Source organism: Hipposideros armiger, unplaced genomic scaffold (genome assembly GCF_001890085.2).
Source record: "Hipposideros armiger isolate ML-2016 unplaced genomic scaffold, ASM189008v1 scaffold_50, whole genome shotgun sequence".
NCBI classification, from domain to species: Eukaryota; Metazoa; Chordata; class Mammalia; order Chiroptera; family Hipposideridae; genus Hipposideros; species Hipposideros armiger.
In genome coordinates, this window is record NW_017731400.1 from 556,041 (window position 1) to 572,530 (window position 16,490).

At 41.2% G+C, this 16,490-nt stretch overlaps 1 pseudogene; it reads right to left on the reverse strand.

The window, feature by feature from the left end:
• Positions 1 to 433: 433 nt before the first annotated feature.
• LOC109381631 (eukaryotic translation initiation factor 3 subunit E pseudogene) overlaps positions 434 to 16,490 on the reverse strand; it is a 31,614-nt pseudogene continuing 15,557 nt past the window's right edge.

A 16,490-nucleotide genomic window follows, 5' to 3' on the forward strand; every position in this document is an offset into this window, starting at 1 on the left:
AAGAGAAGAAATTCTGGGTTAAATTGTGGATAACTTTCCTTTTTTAATTTTTTTATTTGTGGCAGATATAAATATTATCAGTGCCACTATTAGCATATTTATACTACTTTACAATATTAATGGGGTAGCTCAAAAACCTTGCAATGTCCCTACCTCTTGGGGAGCAAGTGACTAAGGGTTTGTTTCATTCTGAGTTCTGTTGTATTATATAGCCTGATAGTCTAATGAATGAATTCTTTGAATTCTTGGAGGAGAATTGAAAGCAGCTTTATAATTTAAAATGATTAAGTATGTGCTTCTTTTTCTTTGAAACACAGCCAATTTTATTCAAATTCTCCAAAATTTATACTCAATATGTTCATTGTTTTTAAAATTATATAATAGTTTTGTTATTTCATTTTTTATAGTTTTTTTTGTCTGTTTTTATAGTTCTTCAGTAGAAGCCAGAGTCCTGAGTTGTCCAGATAGTAGCCTCTGATATACTATTCTGATTAAGTTTCTTCCCAATGTTCATGGCCAACATCCGGTTGCTAAATGAAAGGCTTTTGGTCTTTTCAATAACTTGCTGATAGAGTGAGACTGCATTGTTACTCATAACCACGTGACCTAATTTAGAGTCAATCCTGGCATCCAGTCTTGCATTTCTAATCAAATTTACAATCCACCTTTCAGCTTCTTCTGGAGTCATGTTCAATTTATCTGCCAACATGTTAGTGCTGATACACTGGTGGTTGTGACAAAAAAATCTCAAATATGAAGAGATGGGCATTTTCAATGAAATCCTCAAGACAAGTGTCCTAGACAAAACCATCCACAAACACAGATTTACGTTTCCTCTGCTTTTTCTGAGCCCCATCAAAGTAAAAGTTAACATAAGAGCATAAGCATTCAACAAACTGTAATTGGGTCTTGTAAGACTCCTGGTGAATAACTTTGACCAGATCGTTTAGCACCTGCCAGAGTTTTTGAACATCTTAGTTTGTTATGAGTGCTGTAGTCATAGAGTGGAGAATATGTGGACACATTATCTGAATTGCATTAAGGTACTGTGGCTGGTAAAGGAAGAGATCAATAGTATTATCGTATTCTTCGGGGTGGTTGAAGAAAACAGAGAAGTGAATGAGCCATGCTCACTGCTGAAGACACTAGAGAACTCAGTTATTACCTGTGGTCTCTTTTAACCGTGTAAGGTCTCCCATGACTGCATCCCAATTCTGCATTAAGATTTCAGAGGCCAGTTTTCTGTGCTATAGCTTTTTTTCTCAGCTTATCTTGGCTTCTGCTTTGCCAGCTGCATGCATATGCCCTAAAAATGTCCATCTAACAAAATGTGGAAAGTAGCTTCTTCACTTTGCGGAGGAATTGGTGCCAAAGGCTTCCTCTGTTTTAAATTGCTGCCATAGAGATAAATCTTATGCATAGCCAGGTGTTGTTTTCAGCAGGTGTCCACATACCTGGATAGAGTACTTTGTTCTCCAAAATATTCAGACAGTGAAAATATAAAATTTATTGCATAATAAATAGACATTCAATTAGATTAGAATCAAGAGTCAAGATCTTAAAATTTAATGGGAACACATTTTAAAAAGAAGGTAATCAATGATGCCTAGAGGGACTTTTGCAAGATTTTATCACTAGTTAGAGACAAAATTTTAAATAAGATGCCTGATTCATATTTTTTTTACTACTTCCTGGTGTGGTGTCTGATTCATTTGTCACCCACTGAAGGAGGAGGGCGTGTTTTTAGTCATCTTTTACCAGCATCCACTCAAACCTGATGTAACAACAAGAGTACAGGAGAGTTATGTGTCACTATTGTGATGACCATATTACCACCGACACTGTAAAGGAGAAATGAAACTTTGGAGGACCGTTTCTTCTATCGGGAAGCAGCAAATGTGAGGGGCAGTTTGATCTGCACAGGTTAGAAACAGTGCTATTAACTTGATTTGTCAGAAGTAATGAATGTGGATACATAATGCAATCTAGGCAGGGGCCTCTGGCTTCACAGACCCAGAACTTGGACATTGTATTTTGGAAATAGAGAAGAAAGAGTATTATGATTCTTTTCATGCTTTGAAATCTATTAACCCAATTCACCCAGTAGTGAGGAGTTGTGAGGTATGATCAAAATATAAGGTGAATGTTTAAATTAAAAAAAATTTTTACAGTAAAAGACACATTGCCATCAATCCCCCTCAAAATATTCCCCTTCGCTTCAAACACATTTATCCCATTGTTCTTGCCACTTTCTGAAAGAGTTCTGGAAGTCCTCTTTCTTGAGTGTCTTTAGTTGTGCTGTCGTGGCTGCCTCGATGTCCTGAATCCATTCAAAACATTTTCCTTTCATGGTCATTTTGACTTTGGGGAAGAGCCAGAAGCTGCACAGTGCCAGATCCAGTGAATAAGGTGGATGAGGACACGCTGTATTGTTTTTATTTGACAGAAATTTCTGTGCCAGAATGTGTGACATGGAGCATTGTTATGATGAATGATAAATTAAAGACACTCACGAAAGAAGATGTCCAGAACTGTTTCAGAAAGTGGCAAGAACAATGGGATGAGTGTGTTGGAAGTGAAAGGGATTATTTTGAGGGGGATTAATGGCAATGTGTCTTTTACCATAATTTTTTTTTAATTTAAACATTCACCATATTTCTTGATCACACCTCATAGTTCAGCTGCTATACCTTCCATCCCACCTTTGGTCAGATGGCTCAGAACGTGGGCATGAGGGTCATGAATTTGGGGGCATTTAAATAGTCCTACAGTTACTTAGTCAAATATGAGTCAAAGTAGTATTACTCTATGCTTCCTGGAACCTTAGCATTAGAGAAAATGGTAGAGTCCCGTCCATCCTTTTTCTTAACTTAGGTGTCCTGAAGTGGTGGCTTCTAGAAATCCATCTAAACCTAAGATTTATTCCTTCTAGACCTAAGATTCTATGTTTTTGAACATCCTCTAAATAATCCTGTTTTATCCTCAGTTCTAATTATTTCCTTCCTTGCACTAATATTTCCCTTTCTAGGTCTTCTTTAATATTTTTTCTTTGCGCCTACTAGCCATCTTCCTTCTATATGTTTCCACTTGAGGTTAGCTTAACTCAATTCAAAAACATTTATTAAACAACAGTGTCTATCAAACATTTATGCAGATTTTGCGGAAAGATATTAAGGAATTAAATATGCAATCTCAAGCTTGTCCTATAAGGATCAGAGCTAAGAAAAACTATATAAAACACCTGCAAAACATTTCTAAAGCAACGATAACCCACTGGAGGAGTGGCACCGAGCCAGATACTGAATCCTAACAAAGTGCCCCAAATTCTATAAATGCTCAATATGTTTGCTGAATGAGAGAAAGATGAGTTGGATTTGAAGTAAGGGACAGACCTCAGTAAAATGATTATGCTCGTTATTGCTGAAGGCTTAGTCCGGAAAAACACTTTGCAACTTTTTGCAAGTTTCCATTGGGTTCTTTCCTTGCCTGATGCTCTAGCTACACCAAGCAAATTACAATTTTCCAAAAACCTGCTTGTACACATCTCATGCTAGTAACTCCATCATGTTCCCTTCCCATTTGGTGAAACTATAGTAATCTTTCAAGGCCTAAATCAAAGGATGAAGGGGTCCAAATTAAGCTCTCAACGATCTTTTCTAAACAAACATTGATACATTGAGCATGTACCATGTAAGGTACAAGCTGGGAAGATACAAAAATAAATAAATAAATAAAGACTCTGAATTTAAGACTTTATAATCTAGTGTGGAAATCCATACATGCACATAAAACAACAAAGAGTGATAAGGGCTGTAATAGAATCAGGGCTTATGTTTGGCAACTGCTTTGAGTATTCCTAATTTGAGAGTCATTCATTTGTGATTAAAACAAATAATGGATTACTTGTGGAAAATTACAATGACTACAGATTATATTCAGAAATCCCTACATATGAGAAGCATGTATAGTTTGAAGCTACTCAAAAAGCAACTGACGCTATAATGTGTCTCCTGAAAATGACCATGACCTACACCTCATCAACAGCCTTGCCCTGTGGCTAGCTTCCCTGGAGAGGGAAAGAGATTGTGGTTTGCTATAGATGGGGAGGAGGGCTGCAGAAGGGGATTAAGTCTGCAGATTCTCCTGCCTATGAATTCCCACCTCAGAGTGCTGGGGGTTTGCGGGTGGAGGGCTTGGGTGAGGAAGGAAAGGGATAGGAAAGAAACATACATCCTGCCCAGTTGGACCCATCTTAAATTCCAAGGATGCTCATTCAAGAACCTGACAACAGTAAGAACCCAATCAGGCAATTTATGTAATGTTGAATGTTCCTAGGCTATTGTATTTGCATTAATTCTACAGCCCTGGAGCAGGAAATGCATTCAAAACATTGGAAGCAAAATAATTTTGCATTAAATATGTTCTATGCCAAGGAAGAAGCTTAGCTCAGTGGCCGGAACAAACTGTGGAAGACAACTAAGGGAATGAAGCAGATTAGATTTTAACCCTCAGAGCATCGGGTTTCTACTCCGAGTAGAGCAAAGGAGACTCAGGGGGCTTGCCACGTGGTCAGGCCTGGAGCACGCAGAGTCCTGGGCTGGAGAGCTGACTAATTCTCAACCTTAAGAATTGCCTTTCCTGGAGGACTGTGAACAGTCACTTGCATAAGAAACTCAGAGGACCAGTAAACATATAGTGAAAAATATTTAAGTCATTGGGTATCAAGTAAGAGTTTGTGTCCTCTTTTCTGTTTTTTTTCTTTTAACAGTATATGGTGAGTGTATAAGTGTCCTAGGGTTGTTGTAACAATGTACCACAGACTGGGTAGCTGAAAACAACAGAAATTTATTCTCTTATAGTTCTGTAGGTCACAAGTCTAACATCAAGGTGTTGGAGGGCCATGTTCCCTTTGAGACTCGGAGTAGAATTTTTCCTTGCCTCTTCCTAGCTTCTAGTGGTGGCCTTCAATCCTTGGCATCCTTTGCTTTGCAGCTACATCTCTGCAATCTCTGCCTCTGTCATCACATGGCATTCTCTCTGTGTGTCTCTGGCTTCATTGGTGTTTTCCTCCTCTTATAAGGACACCAGTCTTATTGGACTAGGGTCCACCTTAATTGAACTAGTCCGAGTTACACCTACAATGACCTTACTTCCAAATAAGGTCATATTTCTTAGATACTGAGGGTTAGGATTTTAAAATCTTTTCTTGGGAACACACTTCAAGCCATAACAGAGAGTATCACATTTTGTCATTGTTTTTTGAAAATCTAATTTTTAGTCGCTATGTACTATCCCATTTTATGGATGTAGCATAATTAAAATATCAACTATAATTATGTATACATATAGTCACGAGACTGTGGAGTAGAGAGTGGGAATGGAGTCAATGGAATTGTAATAGATAAGCATGATATCGGGGGTGGGAGGGCAGTAGATGGGGGAGGGAGGTTGTTTCTGTGCGAAGGGTAAAAAGGATAACTATCACATTGTTCTGTACACCTGAAACTAACAACGACAACAAAAATAATAATAAAATAAAATATCCATCAATGTGGAAAAACTAAATGATTCTACTGTTTTGGTAAAGGTTTGGAGAACTGCACATATTTTTATTTTTCTACTGCTGGTGTGTATATTCCTTGATACAATTCTCCCTAGCTGAGTAATCTTACTTCCAATCAGAGAAGTGGCTCGAGGGACACGACTGGGAGCTGATGTCCCTCCATAAGGGTGAGTAAAGGCTCAGTTTGCACACCAGTCAGGCCTTGAGCTTCTGATATCTGTATAGGAGTTTTGTAGTCTTTGGGACAGAAAATAGAGTTAACGTTATCTAAGTAGTAAGCAGGGTGAACTCTGGTCCCCTGCCCATTGCACGTCAGAGAACCTAGACCTGAAGAAGATGGTCCCTCCTGCAATTCCTGCCCGCCCTTGGCAACCCCTCTGTGTGCTCCCTGCCCACTCCTTCCACGTGCCCTGAGAGTTCAGACCAGCAACTATTGGGTTGTCGGAAAAGTCATGACGCGTTTTTGCAACGAAAAACAGAAAAAAATACGTCATGACTTCTCTGACAACCCAATACTTTGTCACTGGGAGTTGTACACACCTGAGCCCTCAGAAACTGGCCTAAACCAGGTGAGCAGCAGGTGTGGAGGCAGACCTTCTAACCTTAGCTTGTGAGCACCTCACGGGCCACACCTGTGCTGTGCTCCTGTTTTATACAGTCGGCATTAGGACAATGATCTACATATGTTGGTGGAACCAAACAAACTTCTGTGCTGGCCGTTCAGGAATATTCCTGGGAGACTCCTGGTTAGCAAGGAGCTCATCTAGAGACCACAGGAAGTGGCCACCCAGGGTTCCTCTTACCTTAGCAACACTCAGAGTCAATTCTTCCTTCCTCCTCACTTCCCCTCCCCCCCCCCCACACACACAACCCTATGGCTTTCTGTGCTCCTACCGTGTGTCCTGACTCCCAGGCCTCTGGTGTCCTTCAAACAGGCATGTGGGAACCTGACCCCACATTCAAGCTGAGCCATTTCTAGTAAGGATGGACAGAAGCCTCTACCAGTCAGCTCAGGCTGTGCCCAGGTGAGCCTACCAGAATTTTGGCGGCTAGTGGAGAGTATACCATCGCTCTTCTTTCTCTTCTGGAAAGAAACAGAAAGCACAGGCGATTTTGCTGGGGAAATGCTCATTGTTTGAAAAAGGGCTGGTGTAGAATTGGGGAGACACTGGAATGTTCTGGGAAATGTTTTCTTCCTCTTTGCTTCCTGTGCCCCTCCATGACATTTTTTTGAGATCTTGTGTTCGGGAGTTTTAGGGAGAAAGCCAGCCCCGCCCAGGCTCTGCCCTGCTGGTGTTGCTTGCTTGGAGTATCATGGCAACACTGCCAGTGGGAAAAATATAGCTGAGCTCCTGTGATTGGTGCTGCTCTATTAACAGCAGGAATGTCAACAGTGTCGGGTGGGAGATGAGAGCGATAACAGAAAAGCCATTTCTTTTCATTTCCCCAGTGTTTATAGACGCTGAGCAAAATTGCTAAAGGAGGCATCTCCAATTGGAAGGCATAACACTTTGGTATTATGTTGGAATAGAGACTCTCGATTAATAAATATGATTGGGGTGCAAAAGCACAGCAAATTGTGGCATCATCTCCTTCTTTACAATAATCAGGTAGCAAAACATTGGTACTTGGGGGGCTGAATAATGAAACAGCAAGCTTTCAGCTAGAATACATTCTTCTTACAGGATCCCCAATTGTACCTGTGTGTGTGAAAGGATGTTAGAAAGGTTGCTCAGGCAGAGAAGAGATATCTGGAGTGACTCCAATCTTTGGTTGGGGCCTGGGAATTGTCTTAATGGCTTTCGAAAAGGGCAGTAACAGAGTTTGAGAGCCCCACTCATCAGAGAGCTTATTTGAAATAGCCCTGTTATCAAAACACTAAACCTTTGCTCAAGACCCGGGTTCCCTGCTCTCCTTCACACACACACACACACACACATGTACATGCATACACACACACATATTTGTACACATATACCTTTGCTTAATGTGCTCTCTGCACACTTACTGTGGCCATACCTTTGATGTTTAACCTAACATGTCAAAATTAGAAACTATTAACAACTATTGAGTGTTGGCCATGTATCAGAGGCTGTGCTTTACCTGCATTATCCCATTAACCCTTCATATCTCTGTTGGGTAGCGACTATGAGCATCCCTTCTTCACAGAGGAGGAAACAGAGGCTCAGAGGAGTTACGTGATGTGCCCCAGTTCATGAAGGTGGTAAGGGGCAAAGCAGAGACGTGAAGTCAGGTCTCTGCTCCACTCCACCATATTTTGATGTGAGAGACATCAGGCTTATGGGGGAGCTAGAACTCACAGAGTTGCAGTGCCCCAGGGGCGCTCCTGCACTGCACTGTGGGCTCTGTCAGCATTGGGGAGTCTGCATCGCAGAGGCCCTCAGAACTGACCTGGACTCATTGCTCCTGACCTAGAGTTTGGCTTTCACTACTACAGGAGATGGGGATGAGGCTGCTGCATGTCTTGGTTTCTATTCTTGAGATCTTCTGTCCCATATTGATCACCTCCTGCCTGTCTATCACCTGACAGTGATAGAGTTGAGTGAAAAGAGGTTCTGTCTGCAAACAAAAGCCCTGGGGGCAAATTTGCCCACTCCCTCCCTCCCTTACTCACTCACCCACTCACTCAATAAATTTTTGGGCACGTGTGTGTGTGTGTGTGTGTGTGTGTGTGTGTGTGTGTGTGATATACTGTGTCAGGAGCCTGGGTTATTATGGGGCAACCGATCTAACTTGGTCTCTGTCTTTCTAAAGTTGACATGGGTTATTCATTTAACCTTTCTGAAGATTTCCTCGTCACCATATGAAGATGACCATGCCAACCTCAAGAAATTGGTGAGTGTACTAAATTAAGACAATACGTGTAAAGTACTTTATAAACTTTGAAGTGCTAAGGAAATAAAAACCATTGCTCTCATTTATATCTTAATGGGCTATCGAGATGGGACCTTGTCTCTAGTCCTAGGATTCCTGCCAAGGGTTGGCATCTGTTCCCTTGGCTGGTTGCTTGCAATTCAAATTCAGTGTTTGAGTTCATACAATGCTCAAATACATGATCTTTTTCAATCTCCGAATGTCTAATGAATCAGGAATCATTGCTCAAAGTGTAATTTAGTTCCTGCCTACTTTGGTTTAAAATAAAAATGGCTATGTTTCATATGTATTTTGTGCAGCTTTATCCATTTAGTTCTATATCTTGGACAACTTTCCAAGTATAGCTCTTTCTTTGCAACTTTAAGACCACCTGATTCTTTTTTACAGTTGCATAGTATTTCATCATATGGTTTAGCATCACATATTTAACCAGTCCCCTAAAATCAGTCCCCTATTCATGGGCATTTATTTATATTATTTCTAATTGTTCCTGTTACAAACAATGCTTTAATGAAAATCCTTGTATACATATTTTGTGAATATGTGTTAGTATTTCTGTGAGATGAAAGTGGGATTGTGGGTTGAAGGGAATTTATGATTTATATTTTGATAGATACTGTCAAATTGTCAAAAGAAGATACTGTCAAATCTCCCAAAAAGGTGACACCAATTTATACCATTTTGCACTGTGTATATGAGTACCCCACATTCCTTCCAACATGGGATATTATCCTTTTTAAAGACATTTGACAAACTTATGGACAAAATCCATACTTCATTATTTACTTTGTGTTTCTTTAATGTTAATGAAACTGAGCATGATATTTAGCTTTTTTGTTTTCTCTAAACTACCATTTCATACCTTCTCGCTTTGTTTCTATGGATTGTTAATATTTTTCTTCGCTGAATTATAGGAGGCCTTTACACATTTTGGATATTAGGGTTTGTTTGTTAAATACATTACAAGGATTTACTTTTCGTCTTCTTGATTAAATTTCCCCTTACTCCATGCTTATAGGTATTAATCTTCTTTTCCTGAGAAACATTGTGGGTCATAAAATTCCCTTCCTCTTGGCACACTAGGTGCAGAAGCTTGGCACTGCGTTTTTGGGAGTATCTACCATGTGGAGTGATGTCATAAGGGTATTGAAAACAGCATAAACTTTAGAGACTGGTAGTTGGATACTGAGTGTTTATTCTACCATTTACCAGCTGGGAGGCATTGGGAGAGTTGCTTAACCTCTCTGTGCTTCTGTTTCCTTATTGTAAGATGGGATAGTATTTGCCTTCTCCAAGCACCATATCAATCCCCAAAGGCTAGAGATGTTTAGAAGTTCCTCTTCTGGGAGGTTTGGACATGTAAAGTGTTTAAGAAGGAAGTACCTTTACGTAGTAAAGTTATACAGACCGGGAAGATCTAGGAACTATGAACAAGGCTCCTTTTGTCAAATTGGCAAATAAGGCTTTTTTTCTTTTTAAAATTGAGTAATAAACAACATAAAATAAAGTACATGGATTTCAGAGTTAAATCTGGTGAATTTTGACAATTATGTACACTAATGTAGCTACCACTCCAAATAAGATATGTAAAATTTCCATCTCCCTCAGAAAGCTGTCTGCACCCTTCCAGTAATTTTTACTCTCAACAGCTTTTTGATTTATATCACAATATGTTAGTTTCCCTTGTATTTGGATATCTTATAAATGGAATCATACAGTATATATTCATTTGTGTCTAGCTTCTTTCAGTCAACATAATATTTTGAGACTTATTTATGCTACTCCATAGATCAGTAGATCGTCATTTTAAATAAGTGAGTGGCATTCCATTATATGGATAGACCACAATTTATCCGTTCTCCTGTTGATGGACATTTGGGTTGTTTCCAGGGTTGCTTACTATGAGTAAGAATGCTATAAACATTCTCATATAAGTCTTTTTGTGGACATATATTTTCTTTTCTTTTGGGTACCAGGGTGGACTTGTTAGTCAAGTGTATGTTTAGTTTTATCAGAACTGCCAAGCAGGTTTCCAAAGTGGGTGCACCATTTTACAATCCCACCGGCAATGGAAGAGAGTTGGTGTTTGAGCTTTTTGATTTTAGCTCTTCTAGTTGGTGTCAAGTTGGCATCTCATTGGTTTGGCAAATTGGAATTTAATGTATTTGTTTTCAACTGTGAGCTCTCTGCCCATATCTGTTTACATTTCTTTTTCTTCGTGTGTGTTGGTTCTCCAAAAAGATTTGGAATTCTGTGATGGCAGAGGCTCTGCCTAATATAATTACCTTATATCCTGGACTGCAACAAACACAGGGCCAGGAATACAGTAGGTGCTTAATTTTTTTGTTAATTGATTTCTTGCTACTAAGAAACATTTGTAGACTGTTTTGTAAGGAGGACAGGTGAGAGAGGGCTGTCATCACGAAATGCTTTTCAAACCCTTACAACTGAGTTGGTTCTCAAATATCTCAAGAAAGACTGGTTCATTCATTCATATTCTCTCTCTCTCTCTCTCTCTCTCTCATTCTCTTTCTCTGTTAATTAGGTAATGAGGTTTGATCAGTAGTTAGGGCTTCTTAGCAGCTGCTGGTACGGGTGGCACTTTTTACATGTGTCAAGGTCTGGTCAGCAATAACAAGGTCAAGAGGGCCAAGAAACAGATGAGTTGGGCTCTCTTATTGGTAAGCTGCTGTCTTCTACCTCAGTTGGCCTTCTCCCTGTATATTTTCTTTGACTGATGCTAAATAGTGTCATGAAAACGGTCCTTTTTTAAAAATTTTGGGTTTTTTTCATTTTAGAATCTTTTTCCTCTCCCCTTAATATATTCCCATTTTAAAAATAAAATGGACAAATGAAATTGTCTACACTGTGAATTTTTTTTCTTGCAAAAATTTGAAGAAAATGCAAAACTATTGACAACCTACAAATTCTCTGAAGATCATCACAGATTGCATGACAACTTCTTGTGCTCTCCAAGTGTTATATAAAACAATCCCTTAGGCTTGTTTCTGTGTTAGAAATCAGTTTTTTGGTTTTTGTTTTGTTTTTTCCCCATGTGAAATATGGGGTTAATGCATGTGAAGGGTATTGTACTTACTCAGTGCTTCTTGTTTTCTTCCATATACTCAGCAGATACCGATTCTATACCTACAGTGGTCAGGCTTCCTGCTGGGTGCTGGAGGTGTGTATGTGAACCAGGCAAGGTCTGTGCCTGGCTTTGCAGAACTTGGGCAGTGTGGCCATGACCAATAGATAAGCCATCAGAGCATGACAGATGAATGTGTGGTTAGGTGTGTGGCAGACACTGGCCAGAGCTGTGAGTCCATCACTCAGGCCTTGCGGTCAAGACAAGCTTCCCAGAGGAAACTGCATCCAACTTGGAGTGAGTGAATCAGACTGAATTAGACAAAGGGGCAAGGGGATCATTGTTTCAGCCAGAGGGAACAGCAGATGTGAAGGTCCAGAGATGGGAGAGAGGAGGTGACTGTTGGACCTGAAGTTCAGTGTTACTGGAGCGTGGGGATGGGGGTGGTGGGGTGAGGACAGTGGTGAGGGATGAAGCAAAGGATGAATGGAGAGGCAAAACCATGCTGGGCCTTCATGCTAAGGAGTTTGTCCTGCATCTTAAGAGCAATAGGAAGCTTTTGCATGGCTTTAAACGAGCAGTAAAATAATCAGATTTGTTCTGGAGAAAGAGCACTCTGGGTTGCTATGTGGAAGTTAGGAAGGGGTGAGCCTGGATGCAGGAAGTCCTTCTGAAGAGGACCAGGATCAGAGTTAGGGGGCACCAGTGGGCTGAGGTGAAGCAACGGCTTTGCGATACGGCTTGATCCTTTAGATCCTTGCCTAATTTCCTCAGCAATGGTGTGTTGGCCAGATGACTGAGAAGGACACGGAAATGCTGGGAATCCAGATGACCTCTTGCAGCCGCTGGCAGTGCCATTTCTGAGCTTTGAATCACAAATTTAGAGCCCAGTGAGAATAAAATCACCAAGATGAATTCCAGAGTGTATCTGACTGAGATTTTCTGAGTGTGCAGGCAGCATGCTAATTGTCAAGCTCCTACTTTTCTGAGCTGCATGATGCTAAGGACCAAAATAATTTATTCTTATGGGAAAAAATATACTAGTGTTTTAAAACAATCAGTTCTCTCATCAGTCTGTTGCCTCTTAGTTCATTTTTCTCTGTGCAAAGCCGACAAAAAGGACTCCAGCTAGCCGGAGGTCTACAGTATGGCTGCTGTTACTAGGCGCCTTGGATATTTGGTGTTCACTAATGCGTCCTGGTTTTTATTTTGCAGATTGGCATATTATCCATTAAAATATTCCTCTCCTGTCACTGAAGCTGTTACATCGTGTTTACCTTCATGGTTTGCAAAGGTGAAAGAGAGCCGCCCTGTTAGAGTCAGCAAGTTCATTACCCAGTGATAAACTAGTCTGATCAACTGGCAGGAGCTTCCTACAGAAAGGAAAAAATGACACAAGATGATGACTTGTGGTCCGCCCGTAGTTTAATCAAGGAAGTTGGTAGCTTCCAGTGTTGACATGTAACCTGAGAGCAGTGCTGAGAGACCATTAAAATCACCAGAGGAGACTGTCAGCTGGAGCCACAGGCTGTGGTTCCCCGCCTCCTTCCGGCAGCCCAGGCCACAGGCTGGCATTGGCTGTACCCACGTGGGGGAGGGAGCACCACGCCTGGGCGGAGGGCATCTGCTGCTGTCACGGTGAGCAGCAATCAAAGTCCTGAAGTGCCACCTGGGGATGGCTGCCCCTTTAATTCCTGAGCCATTTGTTGGGATGCCGGCCTCCCCCTTCTGCTTCTGTTGAATCCCTGGTCCTCTAAGTGCAGCTCCTCTATTTTTGGCTCATTGAATTTTTGTCCTACTTCACTGTGTTGACTTTCTGCACACAGAGTTTTCCTTGCCCATGTGGAAAACGCTGCTGTCCTCTTCCTCTCTCCCCCGTGCTTGCCTTCTAGACTTCGGTTCAGGTCTGTTGTTGTACTTATGGCTGCTGACCTCTTGGCCACATGCTTTGCTCTTATCCAACCTTATTCTCTGCGAGGTTTATGTCAGCTGACATTGGCAGTTTGATTCTTCCAGTCTGTCCCACCCCAGTTTTTTATTTTCGTGTCTAAGACCTGATACCTAAAGGCAAAATATGGAAGAAAGCCATTTACTTTGACCCTGTAATACAAATGTCCACCGGGGTCGCCTGGCTTTTGAAGGTCAAATGGAATTCACTTGAACCTTTTTGCCTCTGGCAGAAGGATGCTCCCAATGTCTATGGGGGGCTTTTGGATGAATGCGGTGAGATGGGCAGTTGCCCTTCATTAACTCCGTTTATCTGCTTCTACTGAATTCATCCAGTCTGTTGGGATTGTGTCAGCCTCAGCACCCTGTGTGTACTGTTCTTTCTCCTGGTTATATTACTCTATGCTGGAAGCCTCTGGCGTGCCCTTGCTTCCAAGAACACTGTCCCACAGGGTGGAGAAGGAGCCTGACTTTACCTGAAGCTTCAGCGTTATCAAGGGAATTTATATTATAACATTGCAAATCATGTAAATCAAATGAACATATCCTGTATGGGGGCTACAAAAAATTAATACTTTTCTTCCTACCTTCTAAGTTCTTCTAGCTGGGCGAATAATCAAATTAACAGACAGATTAACAGGAGAAAATCAAATTTTTAAGGCATGTACGTGGAGAATTCACATAAGCATGAAAATTCCAAAGACAGTGAGGCGACATTGGTTATGTATGACATTTTTGGACAAAGGAGAAAGAGGGGTGGGGAGTACGGGGTATTAGATTTCAGAAGTGAGCATGGGAGATTTACAGGTACTTAAGGAAGAGCAGAACACGTGACAGGAAAGTTCTGGGCAACTCAGAAACAACTGGGACATGGGGCATCTAGCTAACAGGCCCCTGCCTAAAAGCCTTCCTATTTACCACACGTAATCCAAGTTAGGCTAAGACCAAAATCCTAAGATTCCATTCCTAAAGCAGGTTTTTCTATCTGAACCTCTTGGGTAGGAAAGCGGGGAGAGTCAAAGGTTCTTTCTGAGTCTTATTAATGAACAGCGTCAAATCAAACCCCCAAAAGGCAGCTTCAGGGTGGCAAAATTTTGTGTTTTTTCTTGCCTGCCTGATTTTTAACGTTCTTAGAGGAGACTGTCACAGGAATTTCTCTTTGGCCTCAACTTACTGCTTTAGTGGCTTGAGTCAACTGCTAGCTTCAGTGAACAGACAGATAATTCGGTCATTTGTTTTTCTGTCTTTGGGGCTTACCTTCCCTCTTCAGAGAATCAAAAGTGCTGACCGTCAAATATTCAGGAATTTGCGATCTGTTGGTAGCTTGAAATTGGCCGTAGTAGGAGTATTTACACCACAGACATTGGCAAATGCTGCAAAGTAGTTGTTATTTGTTTTCGTGGTGTTTTGGTGAGCCATGTTGGTGGCAGGCCACCGAAAACTTACCTATGGAGAAACATCTCATTCCTTCCCCTTGCAGGCAGACATGGCTGCTGTAAATTGTGACGTTTCCCCCTTCATCACACAGGCAGAAGTAAAACATGTTTATGGTTGAATCTGCTACCAAGCTTGGTTGAAATCTATGGAGAACTGGGGTGTTAGATGTGGACATGCCTGGATCGTTGTTGGTATGAGGATTAAACCAGGACTAGTATCCGAGTTAGGTCTCCTTCTGTGCAGATGTAACACGATGCTTCGCACCAGTGGGGAGAGGCTCTTTAAGAAGATATTTGTGAAGGTCAGACATGGAGCCGCATCCCGTTTCTGTGGGAGGATAAAGTCAAAGACGAGAAAGGAAGCAACCAATAGGATGAGAGTTAGATGCCAGATTAAGGGACTTTATCCTTGTTTCCTGGGTTAGTGAAAAACAGAGACAAGATTCAGCAAGTGGAATTTTACCAAGATTTCCCTGTGAAATGGTACAGAATAGACTGGGATGCGAAGTCCGCTAGAATGAGAGAGACCGTGTGGAGAGTTGTTTTAATACGGAATTCTCCACTTTCCCACGTCCTACACTCTTGTTAGTCTGTTGCTTCAAAATTTTCTTCGTCTACCTCAGATGAGACTAATGCAAATCATGTTTTCTTTTTTTGCTTGGCCCATGCTAAATAATTCATTAGTGTTTCTAAATGAGACTTAATTGTTTCACTTCTTTATGATAAGTCACTGAGGAGAAAATTGCTTTAATAGAAAACCCAATTAAAACCCACTGCCGGTAGCCGCAGGGTCCCTTGAAGGGACGATTCACACTGTTTGGCCTTCGACTCTCACTTGAAGGATGTTACCTATTGCCCCATCCACTCCAACATTTGGGGAATGTCAGCCTGGGCCTGGAATGAAGTTCTGTGATAGGATGCAGTGTAGTGGGTAAGACAGTGAGTGACCTGGGATGCTGAGACTAGCCTTTGGTTTCTGGGCCAGTCTCCTCCTCTGAAAACTAAAAACATTAGTCTAATGTAAACTGACACAACAGCCTAGAGGGGACAATTTCACAGAATCTTTGAAGATAAATCTGTGCATGCTTTATGACCTAGAAATTCAAATTCCCGACATCTGTTCTAGAGAAAGACTCATGCGTGGGAAAGTTGACATGCCATCCCCAAGCACCCCTCAAAGTCACTCCAAGAGAAGGCAACAAAATGTAGGCAGTGAGGCCAGGCAGACCCATTGGCTTACGATCTCTTGGGCTCAGCTTCTCACCTGTAAAATGGGAATGATAATACATGGAGGCTTGTTTTGAGTTTTAGATAAAATAATGCCCATAAAGTGCTTTGTACAGTGCCTGACACATACATTTTCAATAAACACCACATAAGTTTTAGTTTTAATTATATAAAAATATATTATCCCTGTAAAAAAAATGGAAATATTATAGATAAGGCCAAAGTGCCGTTCAAGCTATTCATTCTCCCCAATATCATTCTTAGCCTCCTACCCCCATGGAGATGTAATTACTTTTGCCATTTGGGGGTGTATCTTTCCTGGTCTTTTGCTATTCAT